At 42.6% G+C, this 24,016-nt stretch overlaps 1 protein-coding gene across 2 annotated transcripts in view; it reads left to right on the top strand.

Moving 5' to 3' along the window:
* Window positions 1–1,843: 1,843 nt before the first annotated feature.
* Window positions 1,844–24,016, top strand: part of SNCAIP (synuclein alpha interacting protein) — a 95,494-nt gene continuing 73,321 nt past the window's right edge. For both annotated transcript variants that reach the window (XM_080372651.1, XM_080372652.1), the window contains exon 1: window positions 1,844–1,976. The gene's annotated coding sequence lies outside the window, so the exon portion shown is untranslated. The remainder of the gene's footprint in view (window positions 1,977–24,016) is intronic.

The following is a 24,016-nucleotide window of genomic DNA, read 5'->3' as shown; positions in this document are numbered from 1 at the left end:
CATAAAAGCAAAAGGTGTTTCCAAAGTAAACCTTCTCCCCCCCTCAATCAGCAAAGACTTTTTTAAGGTGGTTAAGATGGTATTGCTCCTTGTAGTTGGCCTTGCACATGAATATTAGAATTCGCTGTAATTCGTATTCAAGTTTGTTTTCTACACATCTTAAAAATACAATTTAAGAAGAAAGAAATACAACAGCTTTCCACTTCTGGGCAAGTATGTCAAATGAGCTGCAAAATATTTGAAAATGCATGATGCTGTGGCACCCAGATAGCTCAAGGAACACATCACGGAGAACTGCACTTCCTTCCACCTCCTGATCACTGGGTTCAGCTGAAAAGCTTCTTGAGGCTGTTGCTGTCTGATGACTGTGTCTCAGGATTAAGCGAGTTATTATAACGAGTTATTTTCTTTATGCCCAGTAGCCACACTTCCACTAGCACTTTCACTAGAAATCCCTATAGGAAGGACAAAGACTCACTGAGTGGGGAAGCTGAACTGTTTTCCCTGTTTCCAGAGATCCTCATCTGGAACGCTGCTCCGTGCTGACTGATGCGGGCATACTTGCGGTGCTGCTGCGTGTGCCTCATGTGTTCTGCGGGCGATAGTTTTCCAAAATGCCCAACTAGCATAAATTCATTTAAATGTCCTAGATGGCATCTTTCGGGATTTTGCGGTGTTTGCTCATCAGAGAAAGTGAAATCTGAGAAGCTCTGTGTTTGAGATGTGAAAAGCTCACTAAAGCCAGGGGAGGTGGAAGGGTGATACATTTAAGAGACAGCATGGAAACTGCCTATGAACAGTGCTGGGTGGGGGAAAAAAAAAAGCCAGAAAAAAATAAAGGTCCCCGATAATGCTGCGAAAGCACGGCACAGAACAGGCTAAGTCACAACGAGGAAAAGCAGACAGCAGGCTCCCTGTCCTGCGCGCCCTCCACCGCCACCCACCACCCGCCACCCACCACCCGCGGGGCGACCTGTCGGGGTGGCCCCCCGGGCAGCCCCCGCCGCGCCTGGGCTGCTGGCGGGCGCACCGGGCAGCTTGGTGCGGGAGCGCCGTCGCTGCTCCGCTCGCCCCCGCACCCCGCGGGGACGGAGGCTGCGGGCCGAGACCCGCCCGCGGGGAGGTGCTGGGGGGGTGGGATGGGGAGGGGGGGTGCCCCGGCCCCATCCGCGCCAGCGGGCGGGCGGCGGCGGCGCTCTCCAGGTTTTACAGCGGACCAAAAAAAAAAACCAAAAAAACCCCCGCAGAACAGCCGCCACCCCAAACCCACCAAGTTTTTATTCCAAACAGATGTGAGCGGCCCGAACTCGCTGTTTTCAGGTATTTTTAGCGCAGCGCCGCGCCACGCGCTGTATCGCCTGGCACGAGGGCGCCGCGCTCCCCGCGGGCGCGGGCACGGCCGCACACGTGCGCAGAACGCGCGTCGCGGGGGCGGGGGGGCGGGGGGCACCCAGCGCCCGGGACCCCCGGCGGGGCAGCGCCGCCTCCGCGCCCCGGCCGTCCCGCCCCCGCCGCCCCCCACGCCTTCACGGGGCGCCTCCCCCCGGCGGGGGGTGGGGGGTGGGGGGGGGGGGCGCCGCCGGTCCCCGTCCCCCCTCCCTGCGCCGCCGGTCACGTGGCGTCGCCCCCCGCGCCCCGAGACCGCGGCGGCATTGTGACGCAGCAGGCCTCCGCCGCGGCGGGGGGAGGCGCGGCGCGGCGCGGCGGGGCGGGTGAGTGCCGCCTGCGGGAGCGCGCCGCCGGGCGGCCGGGGAGCGGGGCGTGCGGCGGGGCCGCCCCCTGCCTCCTGCCGGCCCCGGCCGCTGGCCGGTGGAAGGGCGGGGCGGCGGGAGCCGGGCCGCTGCCGGAGCCCTGCCTGCACCGGCGGGGAGTGGCGGGGGGCGGCAGCCGAGAGGCGGCACCTGGGTCCTTCCCCGTCTCCATCACCCCCGCGGCTGCCGTGGAACGACCGCGGCCGAGCGGAGCGGAGGGGTGAGGTGAGGCGACGGGAGCGGAGCGGAGCGGGCGGGAGGCTTTGTTGCCGCCGACAGCGCTGTCCCGCGGGGCGGCGGGGGGAGGCGGGCGGGGCCGCGGAGCCGGGCCCGGGGTCCCCTGCGGGGGGATGCGGTTAGCGCTGGGGGCGCCCGGCGCGGCTGGGGGCGTCCCGGGGGGCCGCGGGAGCGGGGGTGCCCGGGCGGCGGGAGAGGCGGCCGGGGGCGGGGGGAGGCTCGGCCCCCCCAGCCCGCCCCGGGGAAGTGCTTTCCGCATGAAATCACGGCTGAACGCGGGGGGATTGACCGGGGCCGAGCACATCCGTGATGCCAGCCCCGCGGGGTGCCGCCGCGGAGCCCCTCGCAGCGCAGTGGAAGCCACTGACACCCGAAGCGGTCGCAAATCTGCCGCTGCTCTGCGCGGGGCCGGGCGTCCCTGGAGGGGCACGCAGGCTTCAGCGCCCTCCTGTCCCACCGGGCACGCTGGAATCTGGAGGAAAACCGAGCAGGAGCGGAGTTGCCTGTAACTGCGGGGAAGCAAATGCCAGGTTGCCTGGCAGAAAAACTGCACCTTGGCTCATGTGCTTGGGTCGGTCCGAGATCGTGTTTTTGCACCACCAGGGATCAAACCTTTTCCATACCCACATCAGTGAGCGTTTTTATGTGAGCAAATGCAATTTGCGTGAGGAGCTCGAGGATCGGGTTCTGGGAGTACTGGCAACAAACCGGCTCCCAAAGAGTCTCAGTCTTCATTGTCAGTGTTATCACCCCGTGGCACTTTCAATGGCTGGCTTAAAGCCACAGCTCTTGGAGAGATACCACATCAGTCACAACTGCTTTTCAGAAAGCCTCCCCATCCCAAAATCCACCAAAAAACTGCTGCTGCCTATGGTTTCCATAGAAAATCTTGGAAGCATGGCCTCATTGTACACCTTGGCCATCCAACAGTGAAAGGTAACAAGTTTAAAAAAAATTATTCTGGAGCAAATCACTTGATTGTTGGATCCTTTTGTGATATTTAAATGGCTGAAGAAAAGAATACAATTGTAGCATAGGAAAAATCAAAACTACATTATATCTTAGGCAAATAGGTCTGATCCTGCGGCCAGGAATTACGTTGAATGATGTGCACGTATTCAAGCCTTGTACATGTCGCGACTTTCATAGGGTCCTGCCTTTGCTGAATTTAGTAGGTGTATGTACTGCACATACCTCCCACAAGCCATGCATAATATGACGCATTTCCTTACTGCCACCCATAAACATGAGCTTCTTCATCCTAAAATCCTCCGCAGCTAGCTCATGGGCTGCCCAGTGGACATGGTAAGTCACTCCCCTCTTCATACTGCTAAGTCTGCGAGTGTACCTGGCACCATACTGGAGCCATAGTTTGAAGATTTTGCACCTAAAGCTGGAAACCTGGTCTAGAGAGCAGGCTTGAGGGGTCACTCAAGAGAGAGTTCAAACACAGTGAGAAGAGCTCTTCATGTGAACAAAACAATTAGAATTTGACGTGTCCGGTTGTCAAGAAGAAACTTTACCACTGTCATTGCAAAATTGTATAGCAGCATTACCTTTAGGTATTCCTTCAGTTAACAGAGGCGTCGTGCCTGTGCCTGGTGAGAAAAGGCTCCCTTTGTAAGGTGTGGTGTGTTTCCTTTCTCTATGTTTTTGTGTGTCAAAGACTTGACTTATGCTAAGTGACTGCTCCCACTTCACCCAGTCACTAGGGTGTCTCAAACCAGCAGTTCGGTCATTTTTCAGATCTTTGTGATTTCTGGTCTGTGTTCTTGGCTCAATGTGTGGCAGAAAGCAGATGTGGCTTGTAGCTTGTTGAGAAAGTGGGTAAAACAGAATTATATTGGAGGAAGGGGCCAGTGAGGAGTTATCTCCAAATCAGAGGAGCCTGTAAAAGACCAGTCTGTTAAAAAAACCTCCATGTTTGAGCGAATAGTCCAGTGTGGGCTACTCAAAATACTCTTAAGTGGCATTTTGGCATAAGGAGATGAGCAGTCTTTCAGGTAAGTAGGTCCTGTAGAAGACAGTAAATTATGTTAGACAGAAACTGCTTGTCATCTCAACGTTTTTTCTCTAATGACGGTGACGTGGTAAGTAAGTATGACATGATTTCTTTAAGGCCAGCATCTGAGTTTACAAAGAGCTGCATGGGAAAGGTAGACTGGTTGGACGTGTGACTAAGTGGTACTTTCGGAGATGCAGTCCCTCTGCTGAGTACTGTGAATAAGTGATAGGTCACTTTGCATTTATTTTTTTCGTGATTGGAAATCCATAATTCCAAGTATCTACATATTTTGCAACCGTTTTTTGACAAGGCATCAGCAGAGCTTCAAGAAACTAGGAAGTGCCTCTTTCTGCCCCTCTGCTTCCCAAATTGTCTGGTCTTGCTGGGAGCCAAAACCTGTCCCCATGCAAACTTCATCAGTGCAAGAAGTCTTTCCCACACATACCTGAGGTGGGATACCACCCACACTGGTACACGTCTTTTTGCACAGTCCTTTTCCAGGATGTCCCAGCCCCCTGTTGTCTCTACACCCACAGCAGCTCTGTCCTGCTTGGACACTTGCCTGATTAGAACCAGGATGGGGAAAGCCCTGCTGCAGCTGCTGTAGTTTCTGTTGTCTGAGATGGACACATGCGGGTAGCACTGCCTCCACACTGTGATGAGATGCCAGCAAGAAAGGGGAGCACATGGCCAGAGGCAGCCCAGCGGGTGGGATTCTACCATCATGGAGAGCAGTACAAAAGTAAAGTGCAGGGATGCTGGGGCATTGTTTGATGCCATGTATACATGAAGTGGTGATGCTGCACCTCACAAGCACGAAGACCAGAAGTTCCAAGCAGCCTTTGTGGGATGTAGCAAGTTATCTCCCTTCACACAGTTTTTAAACATCTCAGCTGACAAGATGGGATGTGCAGCAGAGCTTTATTTCCACCCTTGTCTGACTCTATTACCTACCTGCATGAAGCTCCAGAAGCAACCCATGAATCATGAGCATGGTTACAGGAGCAAGGAGAGGAAGAGAAGGGAACAATTTCCATTTTTATTTCAGTGTTATTACAATAAACCTACATCTATTTCAGGTTAGAGTTGAAGGTAAATTGCCAGAAGGAGAATATTCTCATCATTCCTTATGGAACCATGTAATTAGTGCTAAGTAAAATAAAGTTCATATTTTTCAGGTGAAATTCGTTGTAAGGAACCAGTTTGTCAATGCTCTACCATATATTGCTTAGAAAATACAGTGATTTTGCACAGTTGAATGTATATGTTCATTGTCAAGATGAAAAATATCTTAAAGTTGAGAAGTATTGGATTTTGGAAGGGCAAGTAGTTGTACTTTTCAACTGCTGTCAGGATAGGACCACAACTAAACTAAAGGAAATAATGCTTAGACAGTTGGCAAGAGAACTTGGAGAAGTGTTGTGTCTGTGCTCTCTGTTTTTCTGGCAGATTTTGCCATTTCTCAAAGGAGACAGAGAAGATAGGCTTACATGGAGCAGGTGCATAGTAAACACAAGGGAATTTCTCTTTAAATGCAAATGTGGTTGTGCGATAGATTTATATGCACAGTGGAACCATTGGAAACAAGAAAATAGAACGTGTGCGTCAAATACCTTATTGATTCAAGGTCCCAAGAGTTTTTAACTGAGGGGGGGAAAAGGTATTTAATTAATTACTGTGGTGGAAATGTCACCTGCTGCTTACCTGTCTAAGGTGGAACTGTAATTTCATCTTTCAAGATAAAGCTCCAAGTGATTCAGAGGTCTGAAGATCTTAGAGGTATCAGCTGCCATAGTTTGGCAGTTGGGGCAGTCCTTCATTAGGTATGTTTTCTTGTATGTTAAGGACCATTTACAAAAGCTTATTTTGAGTATGAATGTGGTTGATTTGCACTTTATTAAGAATTACAGAGTAATGCTTGAAAATTGTTTTTCTGGTTAAAACGTAGCATTAGGTTCGTAAAGTTTGCTGTAAGTATTTCCTTTTCAGTTCCGTTTCCTCCCAAGTTCTTGTTTGCAGTCAAACTGCTGCCATTATTTTCTTTGTTTATACTGGAGAAAAAGGCATTGTCTCGCTTACCTTTTAAACTCAATACAGTGTATTGCATGACCTCTTCTTGAGTATAAATCCACACCCCCCACCCCCCCACCCCCCCCCACCCCCCCACCCCCCCCCACCCCCCATCTGTTTTATTGTTACTGTATCAATCTGGAACTTAACATTTACAATTAAATTCTAATCCGGAACCTAACACTTCCCTTCAAGCCTTGCTCCCCGCCCCCCCCACCCCCCCCCCCCCCCAGCCCCCCATCCTTTTAGCAAACTTGTTTACATCTGTTAGTAAAAATCAGGCTGTGCTGCATAGCTTTCTCACATGTGCATGACAGGGGTATGCACATGATTATGATTTGAAGCTATACTGCTCTGCTGGTTATTCATCCATGCAGGATCTGGCCACACTGAATGACATTTTTCTTAAGAAATAGGAAATATATTTAACTGTCCAGACTAACAACATATAACTGCTGGCATGCTTATACATGCGTGTACCTATCTTGTGTTCTCTTTTACTAAAATACAACTGTAAATACTCTGTCCTTTGTATGCTATGCTGTCAGTTCCAGTTTAATCACAGTAGTAAATTTATGAAGAGCCCAAGAATTGCTTTTGAATTGGCTCAAGATTTTAAGTATTGAAGTTGTCAGCATGGTGAGAGATTTATTTTAATATTTGTAAATCTGCGTCCAAGATGTTTTTAAAAACAAACCAACCAACCAAACAAACAAAATAAAACTGGGAAATACAGTGTGCACAGAAGCAGAGTGCTAGCAAGGTAAATAAGCTGCACATCACACTCCCTGACCCACACTCCTATTCTGCTCAGTCTAAGTACACTAATTTCTCCTCTTGTACATGCAGAGAGTCTGAAGGTATGTGACCTAATTACGTTAAATACTGGGATATTACAATTTTGCAAACTCATATGTTGAGCTCTGGATAAAGCACAATATTTATGCTTGTTGCTAGGACATGGGTAAAAACTTATCTTGAATTACAGAATGGAATCACCATAAGTTATACTTACATCACTAATTATTTGCTTTTCATTAACTTGAAACAGATTTTAAATTAGAGGTAAAGAGATTTATGGTGGCTAAATGTTAGCAACTTTGAGTAAATACTGTAAACTTGAACTCCACCAACGCTTTTCACTTCATACCTGCAGAACTCTAGCATTGTTCCTGTTTAAATTAATGGGCATCCTTGTGGTAGGTGTGAATGGAGTGAGGTGGTGTACCCATGGAAGAAGCAGCAAGTTAGAAAAAGGAGGATTCAGCTTTTCCATGTCCTCTAGAATATGATGCATTCTACAACATCTTGATGCGATATTTGCTTGAAGCAATTTGATAGCATAATTTTCAGGAGTCTGAGTTTGTTTGCATTCCTCTATATACATCTTTTTATTAGTTATTAGTGTATGGCATTTTAAGTTCACCATAGGAAAAGGAGAACTATCTTTTAATGTCTAATTATGATAGCATTAGTTGCCGTTATGATTGAACAGGCCAGATCTTGGAAAAAAACGCTGTGAAAGGAATTAGTTGCAAGTGAAAAGAGAACCAAATTTGTGATATACCGTTACGGAGCACATGGTGCAGTTCCCAAAATTAATAGTTGAAGGTTTTGCATTTAGTTCAATATGTTTCTTTTAATGTTTGTGTTAGAGTACCATGTTGTATCTGATAAATGGTAATGACACTGCTTTTGGTGATAAGTTGACTCTTAGTTCTAGATTCAGGAAGCCTCTGTTTACAAATAGCCCAATACAACATTTCTTGGAACAGAGTTTTGGGAGCACCAATATCTGAGAGATTAACATAAAATCATTACCTGTTGCTCAACATTATGAATCTGCTACTGATATGTATGACACAAATTTAACAGTTATCTCAGCTGCTTGGTAGTGCTTTCAAAAGCATTGATGATGTCAGTATAATGGGTAGGTTTTTCACAACATGGCTTGGCAACTTTAGCTGTTCATTCTCTAAGGCTGAACAGACAGCAATTAAACTCTCACCCACATCCTTACAGTTGTTCTTGAGAGTCATAGATGAAGCACATTAGCAAACAGTGTAATGGAAATTGTATTTCTGTTCTTTACTGTGATGCTCCCTGTGTAGAGGAGTTAACCATTGTCTCTCTGCACTTCCTAGTAAAGCACTTCACAAATACGATCTGAGATGAAATGGCTGGAACAGTACTGCCCAATAACTAGAGGTTTAGCTGTGATTGAGTGCTGAAATGACCAGGTCTGGACAGCTAAGTGGAGCATGACCGTGCATGTGCTCAAGGTTTCCACAGAGGGACAGGCAGCAGCATGGGATTTTTATCCATGTGCCCAGAATTTTCTGTAGTTCAGTAGATCACTTCTTCCCATGGTAAATGAGCCCATATATAATCCCTGCTGCTGTGATACGATTCCTACCAGAACTTTAATTGTCTGAATCAACACTAGCTTGTGTGTCTTTATACTCTTCTGGTGAGGCAGCTAAGCATGCTGAAGAGCTGCATTCCTTCTTAACTTGTCTTCTGGTTGTGATTTAGCAAAACACACTCAAAATCACTCTGGAGTGAATCATTCATGATGCAGTTTAGGAACATGTGTAAATCCCTTTGGTCACTTGCTGGGCAAATGGCAGTAAGTGATCCTTGAGAGGCTGTAGTGTCTCGTAGTTTGCAGCTAGCAGAGTTGTGTTGCAGCTGTACAGCAAACCATTGTCTGAGCGGAGGAGGTCCTCAGTTTGATGGAATTCATCAGCTCCTGGGTTTCTGCATCACAGGAAGTTCTGCCCCTGGTAGCAGCAGTAATGGATGAAGGCACTGTGGTGTCTTGATGTTCTGAAATAACTGGCCTTGAAGCAGCAGTTAACTGATGTGCCTGCTTAGGTGAGGGCTTCGGCATCCGGCATTAACGCTTTATGAAGAGGAATGAGTGCCGTTTACAGGTAACACAGATGCCTCCAGCTGCCTGTAGAGTGTAACAGTCTCTCTTCATTAGACAGTAAAGCTGGGTGAGTTGCTGTACCTGAAGGATCAGGATAATCTGGCCTGACTCAGTGAATTCCCAGAGGAAGGGCTGACCAGCACGTGTTACAGTGTCCTCCAGGAGGACAAGGGAAGCAAGTTGTGTAGGGGGAGGAATTAGCCCAGCTAATACAATTACCAAAATGGACACTCTTCCCAGCATGTGTTCCTCATCAAGTCCTATTTGCTTTACAGTGTGTTCCCAGGCTTTGCTTTTTGCAATTGCAATTTTTAGATTAACTTATCTACAGTAGCACTATTTCTGGATGTGTCTACACTGCAGTCGAGTAGTGTGATTGCAGGACATGCAGACAGATCTGTACTACCTTTGATCTATATGTGATGTGAAGATATGCCAGCCTAGGCTTAAGGGAGGACTGTCGAAGCCTTCTGGACAGATTGTTAAGCCGTGCTGAAGTCTGTTTTCATCTGTCTTCACTGCTATTTTTAACAGGGCTATCTAGATTAGCACTACTGTGGATACTCCTACGCATGCTGACATAAATTCACGACTGCATGGTCACTGCTTCCTTACAACGCTGTTGGTGGATGCTCTGCACCTGGGTGTGTGTCCCTTATTCTTTATACTGAGACAGACTAGTTTTATTTTCAGCTGGGTTTAGTTGGTTATTTCACTCTTTAATTCTTCTCTTTAAGGAATTATAGAAAGGGCACTGGAGTGTAGGAGAGACTTCTGGCAATTTTCCACTCCAAAAATTCATTTTATAGTCTCTATTCCAAGTCTGATTGTTAAGCTCAGCTTTAAATAACCTCCAGACCCAGGCCCACACATTTTTGCAAGTGTTAAAATCCAAATGAGAAACCAGGTTGATGGAGCAATGTTAAAAATTTAGCATTTTGAAATGTTCTTTATGAAAGCGTTGAACCTAGAGTACAATTATGTAAAAAAAAGTTGTGGTATTGTATGAAAAATAACAGCAATGACAGTAAGGTGGTTACCATACATAAAACACAGTCACACTTTATTAAAAGGATTTGAATATATTTTTAAGAGAAGTAATGTGTACGGTTTTTGAATGTTTCAAGGAGGAGCCCTACACTGCTGAGTTACTTGTTGGTTTTGTTTGGGTTTTGTTTTGGTTTGGTTTAATGGAGGTAATAAGGGTTATTTTTGCTTTGTCAGTCAGATTAATCCTTATTTTACTCCACATTTCTGTCAATGAAGTGTGCTTCTAATTAGGGTACCACGTTGTAAGAGTAAGGTTTGACCAACAAATATGTTTCCATGTCAGATTTTAGTGGTTTTTTATTCAGAACTCATTATAATCCAACCAGGCAAACAAACAAACCAGCAGAAAACAGCAAAACCGATCTGTATCTAAGGATATACTGTGAAAAGATCTGTCAAGTATCTAATTCTTTTACTATGCAATTTTAATGCTATTTAACAAAGGGAGAAAACAGGGCTTGAAAATTAGATTTAGGGCATAAAAAGATGAATTAATGCAGATTTTTTTCATGCCACAAAAATATTTCACATAAAAGCAAGTACTGTCAAACACAGAGGAATACAATATAGACTCTAACAAGGCATATGTTTCTGTGACATGAGACATGCTGTAGAGAAGTGAGGTGAAGCTGAGCTTTTTGCTCTGGCGGAATGTTGCAGCTTACTTATCTGCCAAGAAAATATTTTGTTTCTAGATAAATGGTTGAACTGAAATAAATAAAATATTCCCTCATCTTTCCTTAAACAGTTCTTTAAAAAAGTATTTTTTACGGTTGTCCTTGACACCTTTTTGAGGAAAAATAACCGTCTTGGTTCGCCAGATGGAGGGCAAGAACGCAAGCACATACTACCTAAGCCTGGTTCTAGCACCACGTGGCCCTGAATAAATTATCTTAACTCTTTTCACTTATCCATCTGTAAAATGAGAAGAAAATACATTAGGGAACTGCAGTAGCAGAATTGTCAATAGCAACATCTTTTTGTAATATGGAGATCTGAAAGTAACTAATATTTTTCATTGTGAAAAAGATTCATCCTTCTCTTGGAACAGCTCAGCCAGAGGCTGAGTGTATCTCCTGTAGTGTACTTAGTCTGCCTCGGTCCCCTCAGTGATCCTGCAAAATGCCAAGGGAGCCCTCCCACAGGACAGTGCTCTACACAGGTAGCTCATCGTGTGCTAAAAGTGTAGAACTCAACGTCTTCTTTTGGTTGAAGCTCCTTGGAAAAACAGCCATCACTGGAAATTACATAAACACTTAAAAGATATCTGATGATTACAAAGTCAGATGCTTTTGAATTAAAAAATCAAGAGCCACTTTGTGCTGTCTTTGCTCTTCCCATTTTTGGCAGGTTGCATGGTGGTCAAGGATGTTTAGCAGGTATCATTGGCTCATTTGCTAATGGAGCTGGAAGGCACATAGATAACAGGGTAAAGAAGCAGCACGGGCGACCTGGTTACACAGCACGTAGAAGAGGTGAACGTACTGAATGCTGCCTTTGCCTCAGTCTTTGCTAGCAAGATTGGCTTTCAATGGAGGAAGGCTGGAGCAAGGAAGGTATACCCTTGGTGGAAGAGTGTCAGGACAGGGAATACTTCAGCAAACTGGACATATGTAAATCCAAGGGCCCTAATGGGATGCACCCATGAGTGCTGAGGGAGCTGGCAGATGTAATTGTGAGGCCACTCAGCAGTCTTTGATCAGTCATGGTGACTTGGAGAAGTACCTGAAGGCTGAAGGAAAGCAAATGTCACCCCCATCTTCAAGAAGGGCAAGGAGGACCCAGGAAACTATGGTTGGGCCAGCCTCACCTCAACCCCTGGGAAGATGCCCCTGCAGCTAATCCTGGAAACCATTTCCAGGCACATGAAGGACAAGAAAATAGTCTCTAGTCGTCACTGGGGAGGAGGGGATAGTCATGCTTTACCAACTCAATACGTTTCTGTGATGAAATGTGTAGCCTGGTAGGTGAGGGGGAGAGCGATGGATGGTGTCTACCTAGGTTTCAGTGAGGCATTTGACACTATCTCTCATAAGGTTCTCACAAAGAAGCTGTTTATGTGTGGGCTGAATGAACAAGCACTGAAGTAGATTGAAAACTAGCCGTATGGCCCAGCCCAGAGGGTTGTGACCAGTGGAACAAAGTCTCGTTGGAGACCAGTTACTGGCAGTGTACCCCAGGGGTCAAATCTGGGTCCAGTCGTGTTTAACATCGTCATTAATGATCTGGATGATGGGGCAGAGTGCATCTTCAGCAGGTTTGCAGGTGACAAAACTGGAAGGAATAGCTGATATGCCAGAGGGTCAACATTGCCAACCAGAAGAGAGCTCAACAGGTGGGACAAGTGGGCTGATAGTAACCTTAAGTTACTGCACAGAAGTGCAAAGCCCTGCACCGGCGGGAGGGGCAACCCCACATACCAGTATATGCTGGGGGCCACCCAGCTGGAAAGTAGCTTGCAGAGAAGGACCTGGGGGTCCTAGTGGACACCAGGTTGAACATGAGCCAGCAAGTGTGCCCTTTTGGCAAAGGTGGTGAATGGTATCCTGGGCTGAACTGGACAGAGGACATCCAGCAGGTCAAGGGAGGTGATCCTTCCCCTCTGCTCAACACCGGTGAGGACATGTTTGGAGTACTGTCCAGTGCTGGGCTGCCCAGTATGAGAGAGTGATGGACATGCTGGAGAGACTTCGACAAAGGGCCACAAAAATCAGTAAGAGATTGGAGCATTTCACATAAGAAAAGACTAAGCATCTGGGACTGTTCAGCCTGGAGAAGGAAGGCTTAGGGAGAGCTTTTATTAACATATAAAAATACCTGCAGGGAAGGTGCAAGGAGCGTGGAGCCAGGCTCTTTCCAGTGGTGCCAGGGGACAGGAAAAGGGGCAACAGGCAAAGACTAGAACACAGGAGATTCTCTCTGAACATCAAGAAACACTTTTTCACTGTGAGGGTGACTGAGCACTGGCACAGGTTGCCCAGGGAAGTGGTGGAGTCTCCACCCTTGGAGATACCCAAAAGCTGCCTGGACACAGTCCTGGGCAATGGGCTGTAGCTGAAACTGCTTGAGCATGGGGGTTGGACCAGGTGACTTCCAGAGGTCCTTTCCAACCTCAACTCTTCTGTGATTCTGTGAAACACTGCAAAAAGAATCATTATAATTAATACGGACAGGGCAACACTGGCTAACCTGTGTCTCTGCCTCTGTCTGCTGGCCTTGTACGGTGGTGCTAAGCATGATACCCAGCTCATTATATAGCAGGCAGCCATGAAAGCTATATGCTTTCACGTTTAAGTTGTCTACATCAAGCCTTTTGGTGTCTGGTACATAAGAGATGTGAAATGCAGTGAGAGTCATCTCCCACTTCTGGCAGTGATGAATACAGTCCGGAGATACGAACAGATACACAGGTACTCCCATGCACCGTTCCTGATCCTGGCCCTTCTCTTGTGTTACTCAGTAGGTTCTCTGAAGTCCCTTTGTCTCCGTTTCCAATTTCTGCATGGGGATAATAATGCTTTCTCATCTTGTAATGGAGATGGTGAATGAATTAATGAATGTTTGTGAAACACTTGGACAGTACTGATGAGTGACCTTGAAAAAAGCAGATATAAATTAAATAAGATTTAGAGTAGCTAAATGCTGGATGGGGGGAAATAAGAAGTGGAAATAACCGCCTGCTGTTTCTGGGTAGTCTTGGTTGTGCCCTGCATGAGGTTGAGTTCCTTTTGTAAAACACTACAGTGTGATCCTTCAGTTAGACTGTATCAAAGTCAGTACAAGGAGATGAATGTCCCCTTGCGTAAATTTTGTAACATGGTAGTTATTGACATAGTGAGGTTTATTTCTTTAGCTCATTTCCAAGGTGTAGTTACATTTTTGTAAAGGGTTTTAAGAATCTCTGAAAGAAGATGCTACAAAATTACAGCTTAAAATAGTATTGCTACTTCTGTAGCTGGCATTTCTGCTGTCATCTCATCCTACACTTCTGTTAGAGCACTAGTACCTGTACAACTGAGTGCTAATGTTGGGTCATATTTGCTGCCTTTATCATTTAAAACAAATAGTGTTGGATAGCAGCACTGTACGTATGGTAGCACTTTATAGCTGCACAAGTGCAGTTGCAGTCTACTTCTGATTTCTCAAATTAAAAGAAGACAGTTTTGAAAGACAGCGTTCTGATCTAGGGGTTTAGATGTCTCTCAGAGAACTTTAGCTGTTCTTCATTGAATTTTCCAGTTTCCACCAAACTGAAATAAAAAATTCTTGTTTGGCAATGCTTGAATTTCCAGTAATTTACACTGTTTAACTTCTACGAACTTTTGCAAACAACATTTTAGGCTATATCTAGGGAATAAGGTATGAAAAATTGTAAAGATTTTGTCCTTTCTTCATTTTGATTTTATCAAAATAAGGATATTTGCATAGCTGTTAACGGTCAAGTGCCATTGCTAATTATGAGAAAAGTAACTTGTAGTAAAATGGCTAGATGCTTTTTAATTATATTTCTTTGCTTTGAAAGTAAATACCTGTAATATATGCATATAGTCAAATTTTTGTATTTCATCAAGTAGTCACAAATGGAAGTGGGTTCGTCCGAGTGACAAGGAGAGTGGCCTCTTGTGAGTTTTTGAGTTCAAGGTTTGGGGTTTTGGCCCATGTCCAAGATATGTGCAGGTACGTGCTCTGTGATGTGCCGTGCCTAACACTGACTCACGTACCACATGGAAGTGTACTGCTGGTTATCTACTGGTGCCCCAGACCCTGACTGTGAGTAAAACCCACTTTGCATCTGCAGAAAGTTTCCCTTCGAAATTTGGAGTATTAGACTTTGTTATAGTTTAGCCATTGAATACCGTAGTGAATTTCTGTTTGCAGAGGATGGGACAGTAAGAGTCAATTGTCCATAAGTTAAAAAAGGAGGGAAAAAAAGGGTGCAGGTGGAGGACAGAATAGGAGAGTGGTTTGGCCTTTGTTGCAGAGAAAACAAGCCTTCCACACGTCAACAGGGTGGTGCAGAGAGTTCACACAAATGGTGGATATACTTGACATATTGTGACTCTTGTAGGGAATGTTACTTACATAGGAGTTTTCCCTTGAATTTATCATTAAAGCTCACACGAAGCAAAAAATCATCATGGGACTAAATGCAGGATATATATTTTGGCAGGCAAATGTAAATGAGTCAAGTTCTAAATTTCTGACTTCAAATACAGCATTTGAATGTTACAGACTTAAAGAGAGCACTGTTTGGCATTAGTTCTTTCCCAGGATATTTCTAAAAGTAATAGAACAGACCACTATGGGACTACAAGGTGTTGAAATTCTAATGGATGATTATTGAATTTGTGTTAAGGAATTTAAATGAGAAAATGAAGGATGCAGGGAAGTGTTTGAAAAGTGCCTTTTTCTCATTCTAATAATAATAATGATAATGATTAAAAAAACCCCAGACCCCAACATGACCTAACAGATGCTTCAGCATTTGAAATACATTGAGCAAAGATATATCGGATTACTTGGTTTATTGAAACAATAGTTATAAATGAAATGTGTTCTTCAATGAAAAAAGCAGCTTAGGAAGATTTATGGAGATGATATACCGATTAAATTAATTCCACATTTTTCTGTGATTGGTGCCACTGCAGAAGATAAGGTGAGTAAGAGTGTTGCATAGCATTAAGGAGACAAACCAAAGCCAAAGCCAGGATTTGAGCAATGTGTCAAAAAACTGCAGTGTCAGATACTTTGATTTAATTGAACTGGTTGTACTAAAAGCAGAAACTTATGAAGGATCGCTGACCCAGTGCTACTGCCCCCAGTGCTGCTGCACAGTGTGATTCAGTGGAAAAAGGAGAGACCTCAGTTTCTGGTTTTAAATGGGAATGCAATGAGTCACATCTGCTTTATTAAAGACGTTGACACAGAATTCCCCACCTCCCCCCAAACCAACACATGGTTTGGAAAGGCTGAGCTCTGCTATGCTTGATTTCATCCTCACATAAGTGCTGGAGCCTACATTAGCAGTGGTAGTTGCCATAAGCCCTTTGCTGTTCTGTCATACTTTGGGGCCAAGTATCTGGTTCCTTGTGGATGCAGTTACTAGGGTGTATTATTTTTGGATTTTTACACATGCACTAGGCTACCAAAAGAAGGCATCTTTTTTATTTTGTATAATTCATGAACTAGCAACAGCCCTGCAGATGTTGAATATTCATTACCTTTGCCAAAAAAACTTTAGAAATTGTGAACAATTTACGGCACAGTGCTTGTCAAACTGTACTTGGAGTAAACTGTTGTTAAAGCAAAATATCATGCGTATTTGGATGCATCCCTTTCTTCTCAAGTTGGTTGGGAATTGTATGTAACCATTAATTTTCTGAATATTATGTTTAATTCTCAAAAAAATGCATGTGTCTGAAGTTTTGCTCAAGTAAATACAAGGACAGTGTGTATACTCACACATGCTTTTTCATGTGGTGTTTCTTTACTCTGGTAAAGTTTTACATTACGATTGTGTGGTTTTAGGCAACACATGGGCTTTATACTTTCAGCCACCATTTGGGATATAATAGTTGAATTTTCATTTTTCTGTGTGTTTTCTGTACAGAACAAGTCGTGGTTGCTGTCTTAATGCTAATGGCTTATGGTACATTACGAGGATTGATAGGAAATGTGGACATGCAGAGTAAGACATTCAAATAGTTGATTCCTCCTTATTTGACAGTGTTACCAAATAGCTGCACAAGGCTGTGCTCTTTCTTTGCTTACTTAGCAGTGTACAGATTGTGTCAAATAATTTAGGAGACCTGTCAGCTGATCTCCCAATTCTCATTTAGTAGTTGCCTCCTGAATTAAAGAAAAGGAATTAGCACTGGCTTTAATGTGGAGTGCACTGTATTTCAGTTGCTAGTATTCTTTGAAATAATGAAGTGAACTGCAAATAATCTTGACATGAAATAGCACTGCATTTTATGTCTCTCTTTCAGTGTTCCAAGCAACCATTACTTGATCCATATAAGTCTTTGGTTCAGTCTCAAATCTAAGTTTAATGGAGGATTTACAGAAATGTTGAACAGCGCAAGTACTTGTACATGATTGATGCAGTGTTCTATATATATTTTACAGTTCTGCATTGTAAATTATTTGGTGGTTTAGTATTAAAAACAGATGACAACCTATAGCTTTAGTATTATGTATGCATAGAAGATGGCTATATACCCATACATACTCTCTGTATTTGTGACTGTTGAATCTCTATACTATATTAAAATGTATTATTCATTTCTGCCAACAATCATGAGTCAGTGGAAAACAATGGGTGCAATCATTTGAAAAATGTGCATTCACAATTTACTTATATTCATCTCAAAGTTCAGACTGCAGATGTGTAACCATTCATTTTACTGTTCTCAGTGATGCGTGTAGGCCTCCTGAGGATTCACATTTATGGACTTGCTGCATTGCCATTCGTTTTTAAAGTAGAACAGATAGGTAACATGAAATAAAATTTATTTCTGCCATAGAATTTACTGATATAAGAGGTAGTTATATAAAAAAAAATCAACACTCAACCTGATTTTGTTAGTTCAGCTGCTCTATTTTCACTTGTGAAGTCATAAATTCAATTTGCAGCGGGCTTTTCCTTGTAATTGCAAATATTGTATGTGCATTTTCTCCAAGGAGTCACACTTTGGAGTACAAGCAGCTTTTTTCCCCTAAAATTTTGCAGAAAGTAGAGAAGGAAAGTAAGTATCTTTTAAGCTTACTTTGTTAAGCAAGCTTTTCTGGTCAGATTTCACCTTTCTAAAATGACCGAAGAACAGAATTGTTAATTCCTGTTGTTTCTGCTCAGTCATAATTTTCCATGGAAAGTTATGTCATACACAATGTCCTGGTCTGTATGTGAATATATTATTTTAACCTAGGTTTAGTGTTAGGGTTAAATTACCAATACTCAAAACAAATGTATTGGAAGACTTCTTTGGGTAGCTCAGCTTAAGAAAATATTTTTAAAGCACAGAGGAGCTACAATGAACTAGTTACTAGCTGCACAATTTAAACTTGAGCCTTTGTACATTCAGTGCTCCAAAATATATCAATAGCAGATTTCCCACTGTTATACATGTTCTATTTTATTACTGATTGTTCCAGATTGTGCTTCTGGTCTGATTTAATCATATTCATAGCTTGATAGGATATGTATTTTTTTTTCCTTTGATTCAGTTGTTTTTGCTTTGCTTTAGTCCTTTCATTGATACTGTATCCTTCATGTTTTTTCACCATTTCAATAAGCAAAGGAAAAAAGCCGTTTAATAGACCTTCTTAACAGAGCTACTTTTTACGTATTACTGAGATCTTGCCGTTTCAGAGGTTGTTTTGATTATGGGGATAGTACAGTGTGATTAATCATAAATTCAATCTTACTAGAACCTCCATAAGAAAATATTGCAGTATCAAGCCATTGCTGTAAATTTTGGCTCTTGAAACAGTTTGGAATAAAAATTAAGAAAAGCATTTTTTTCTTCTTTTTAAAATTTTAATAACATGTTAAGATTGATTGCTGTGAAGGGGAAGAAAGTGAAAACGATGTTTTAGCTACAGGTATAGTGTAATATAATGTTACCTAAGTGTATTTTAGATCTCCAAATACAACGTGAAAAATGCAAGTTTCACCAGGATCAAGAGACACAAAAATTCTTTTCCCGTCAATGTAGTGGTTTAAACCAAACAGAATGCTTGAAAAATTACAGCACTTACAAAATCTTTTAAAAATACTTGCAGATTACAATTTTTCTAGACATAGGCCTCCAGGATGGCAACATAATAAATAACCTGCTCTGAGGGAAATCGCTCCCATGAAATTGAGGAAGTGAAAAAATCACCAACGTTGTGTTTACATCACCTGCATAATTCTGCAGAGTGAAGGAGGTCATTCTCTTTCTCGCTTTGAAAACTAAATTTAGTATACATTAAGAAAGAGATAGAATATTTTTTTTTTCTGCATCCCTCACTCACACCCTGTGGAGTACTCTAGGGCACCCTGTTCTGGCTGAGAGGCGGTGATTTGGAGTCAGTGTAGCTGATGCCAGAACTGTTAGATCTTTAACTGGTGAAAGGAGGAGGATAATCAGGGCTTGCTTTTTTCTAGACTCAAAGGGAGCATTTCAGATTTCTGAACTGGAAAGTTCACTTATGTCACGACTTTTGGTGCCTTAAAGCACCTACCCCTGAGTTCAGTTTTGGAGACTGGCTGATTTGGAAGCTCTGGTTCTCAGGTGGGTAGATGAATCAGTTACATTAGCAGCAAATCCTGTCTGGTTGTTCACTGTAAATCTGAATTTTATGTTCTGTGGTATACTAGATAAAGCATGATATTCTGCAGAATTGCTTGTTATACACACTCAGTTTCCATATATACACAACAGTATTTTCTGTCCTAGTGAGACTGCCAGCTGATTCTCAACAGTCTTACTTAAATCTGACTTAGATCTACTTTCACTAGTATGGAAAATAACTGCTTAAAAGGTCCTGCTACAACTTTAGAGAATTTGTACAAGCCTTAACTAACTTGCAGGCAAATGGAAAGTTGAGTCATCTTGCAGGGAAGAATGTGGCTTTGTAAGTATTTCGGTGCTGGCCTCTTTGAATCTATCAGTTAGAGGAGAGGTTATTGTCTTTACCACTTACAGTTCTATAGATGTGCCTAATCTCTCAATGAAACTCTCCCATAAGCCTCTTAGTAGTTTCTTTGTTTGACTGTCCAGCACTTCTTGCAGCTTTGCATGTGTTTCTGCAAATCCACAAAGAACAGTACTGCCACAAAACTCGGTTGCTTATCTGCACTTGTAACTGTGTTCGACCTTTGAGTGTTTGGGCAGCCGAAGTGGGTGAAATTCTTCCTAAATGGTCTGAGAAGAAAAGTTGAAGAACTTGGCTATGAGGGTTGGAGACTGTCGGATCCAGGACTTAAGGCAGATTCAGAATTCACTTGCCCCTGTTATTCTGCCTTCTCCAAACCTAATATTGGTTTTAAGGCAGTAAAGTTGCAAAATTTATATGTCTGAATAACTACCTGTTCAGCACAGTATCTGTACTGTAGTTCACATAAGGCTTTACTATGATATGACAGCTATTCACAAAAAAAGAACTGCTGCTGCTGACATAAGGGACATTCATATTTTACATGAGCCTGAATCACTAGTTCACAGAGAACTTGACTGCTGCAGACAATGCAGTCTTTTCTTTGCCCAGCCAGGGTTCTTTTCAATTGTAAGACATCACCTCTCATCTCCTGATAGCATTCCTGTGAGTTACAGCTGACTTTTGAGTAGCAAGAATACTCAGGTCTGTCTTCGTGGAAGATAGATTTGCTAGATAACAAGCAACCTAAGATCATATTCATCAGTAGCAGCTGAGTGCTGAACTGACACTGGAATCCAGAGTTCCTTTTCAGACTATATGGCTATGATAAAAATCAGTGAATCATCTGTATAATTGAAACACCATATGAACATCCTGGACGACATAAGGTTCTCAGCTTTGACAGTATTCCACAATTCACATTCTGGGACTGGCGAAGTTTTCTTCTGTGTAGTAGGATATATGAACCAGGAAATCCTTGTTCCTTCTTGCTCACCAGCTGTAATGCCCCTTTACCTTGCAACTAGTGAGTGGAAAAGATTGGAGCTGGTTTAAAAGGAATAATCTCTTAAACAGTTGTAACTGGTGCTTATTTGTTCTGAACACTATTGAAGGTGTATTTTCTTCGTCAAACTGGGACAGATCCTACCTGGAGTGTTGGTGCTTGTTTCAGTGTATGTGTGCATGGGAAAAAGAGGCCGTAAAATAAGTACTCCTTTGCTGGAAAAATGGAATAACACTGCTTAGCCAACTGCATTTGTTCCCAGTAGAGTGACTGCACTTGTACCTTGGTCACGTGCCAAGACTGATGATGTGCTTTATAGATGCAGAAAATTACATTAATAAAACTACAAATTACAGTGCTACTATCCACAAGCACAAGCTTCCCTATGACAGTATTGTTTACTTAAAAACTAAACATTATAACATTGATGCTAAATTACTTGTGCAGATTTTAAACCAAATCTGGCCAATCAGTTTTCTGCTTACTTGTCACTTGCAGATAACTAAATATTTGCTTGTGAAGCTAAGCTGTTGTCTGCCAAATGTTCTCAAGTTTGTTTTTTTCCTCAGTAAATAGATGTATTCCAGTTTCTAATTTTATTCTTTTACACCCTTCTAGAACTAGGAGTAGAAATGTTGGTTGTTATGATTTTAAGTGAAAAAACAGAGATTGTGGTATTTGGCCATACATTCTTCCAATAATCCCTGTCAACAGATTGTACTAAATGTAACAGCTGTTCCTGGTGGGCCCAAGAGTCACTGCTAGAGAAGAGTTCAAGAGTGCAGTGCGGGCTATCTTGGTGGAGGTGGAGGAGCTGGGAGGACTGGAAATTAAGATGATAGCTCAGTGCTTCTCTTTGTATGATAAGCAGCTCGGTCATACAGCTTCTGTATCTTACATTACAGTCCCTTTTAGAGTCATCCTAAGTGATATGGTTGCATAATATCACTTGTGAAGGTTAGCAGCTAGGAATTAGAGGAATTAGAATTGGATTTAATTGGAGTTAATAGTTACCAGAGATCAGACCCATTTTTGGCATGCTTTCCTGTTGCCTTGAACACGTATGGTATGGAAACGTTGGTGTGGAGCAAAAATGGAGCTACCGCTGAGTAAAAAACCTAGTCAGAAATCAGTCAATACATAAGTATATAAGTACAGTTATGTACCTCTGTTGTCCCATTCTCGTTTATCACCAGACCCTGTCTGATCATCTTTAGCTGTTCAGCTTCCTAGATCTCACTGTCTAGCTCATTACGCAGTTTGATACTTTATGAATGACTTCTTGTTCAGTGAAGTTTAAATAGAATGTATAACTAGAATATATAAAAAGAAAATAAAAGGTGTTTTTAACAGTTTCAATAGGCTCATCCTTGTTAATGTTTTCATTTTTCCGCTACCTTTGAGACTTCGAGGTCAGTGCCCTAAGTTTTCATTCATTGGAGGCTGATTTTTGAGTCATTCAGCTTCTTCATATGCTTGAACAAGAGGCACTAGGCTGTTTCTCTCAGCTGCTAATGTTTTCTGTGATCCAGCTCTGATTTTTCCTACTGTTGTCACCCATGTCCACGTATTTTGGTGTTTTTCCAGACAACAAGGCTGCTTTTTGGCTCCTTCATTTCCTTTCCATGTGTCCTTAATTAACAGTGACACCCACAGAAGTAGCTAGACTCCTTTAGGCAGAGCACTTAAAAACTTGGGCTTTAAGAGAGTCACATGTAATGGAGCAGGGGAGCCTGAATGGTTGTCTGGAGAGTAGAGTCCTGGATGGAAAGTAACAGAAGTGCAAATGAAAAGGTTTTTTCTGTTTGTTTTAGTAATTTATAGTGTGGAGTCAAACCCAAGAGATAAATTTAAACTTTAGCAGTAGGACATTTGTGGTCTGTTTTCCAACTGTAGTAGCAAGTCATTGTGGCCAACTGACATCCAAAAAGTTAAAAATACTATTGCAGTATTTTCACATGTGGTAAGGAAAGCACACTGGTTTAAAAACTAATCTTACATCTATGATACTGAAACATGGAGGACATCAGTTATAGATTTCTGTATGTTCATTAGAAGTCTGATACTTTTCTCTTTCTCCTTCATTTTATGCAGCTATTTCTATTAATACAGAGTAAGTAGAGAATAAAATGGAGAGAGTAGAATACTGGTAAATCAGAATGGAGGAGTTCTAAATCCACTTTTTACAAATGTAGTAAATTACACAGGGCAGAAGTGCACCAATCCCCTTTCCTTATCTGTGCTATTTTTTAAGCACATAATTTAAACTTGCACAAATCATAAAAGTCAGTATTGCTCCACTGAGTATAAGACAATGAGGCTGCCTGTCCATCTGTCTGGTAAGCAATTCTGGAAAAAATAGCATTTGAGAGAGGGGGTGATGCATGTTTTCAGATAGAACATACACAGTAGCCCTGGCAGAGTTCTGATTGCTGCTGATTCTGGTTTTGGTAAAAATAGATAATTATAGTAGGTGATACTGGATCACAGAGCTCTGTAGGAAGACTAATTGCTAGGTGTGTGATTTGGTATATGAAAGAACTGTATTTAGAGTAGAAAGTTGAGGATATTTCTTGCATTTTTCTCTGGTTGCATTTAGAATGTTTCCATGTCTGTGTGATCTCATTTCCTTTAACTGAATTGCCCTGTTTGATGGAAGAGAGTGAAAACTCAGAAAAGTAGTGAAGAAAAAAAATAGCTGAGGAAGTCATGCTGTCCATTTTAGACTGTAAAGAGTGATCTACATTTTTCTACTGGTGAAGTTTTTTAAAATTTTCATCAATGTTAGTCTTCTCTATCCAGAAATTTGTGACTTTTAGATGTCCCTAATGGCTTATAGATATTTAGCTGAATGACAATTAGTAAGGGAGCTGTGTTGATCTGTTTGCGTTCTTTTTGACGTATCAGTCAATAGTAATAAAAAACCTGTAAGATCAATTTCAAAACCTCTTAGCCACCACATAAAAAATAACAACTGTATTGATTTCTCTGATAATTGTCTTGGAAGAATGGTGGGAGCTTAATGGTACAAACGTAATGAAATGCATTTATCAATAGACTGCACTGGATATACTGCATTAGAAGCCTACAGCAAGATGCTGTCAATGGGGTTCTGGATGTAAACTTTCATGGACTCTTTCACAGATTGATGGAAGTGCAGAAATCATGAAAACAGGAAAGGAAACAAGTATTGCAGAATACCTACAGCAAAAAGCAGACATTTGAAAGGAAATGCAAGAGCAATGTCCTCTTCGTTAGTCTAGCAAGATCCTTAAAAGGATGTGAAACATAGTCTGTTGTACATATGTTCTAGATTTTAT

The sequence above is a fragment of the Falco punctatus genome (genome assembly GCF_963210335.1).
Source record: "Falco punctatus genome assembly, chromosome: Z".
Taxonomy (NCBI): domain Eukaryota; kingdom Metazoa; phylum Chordata; class Aves; order Falconiformes; family Falconidae; genus Falco; species Falco punctatus.
This window is presented reverse-complemented; position numbering and strand designations above follow the sequence as displayed.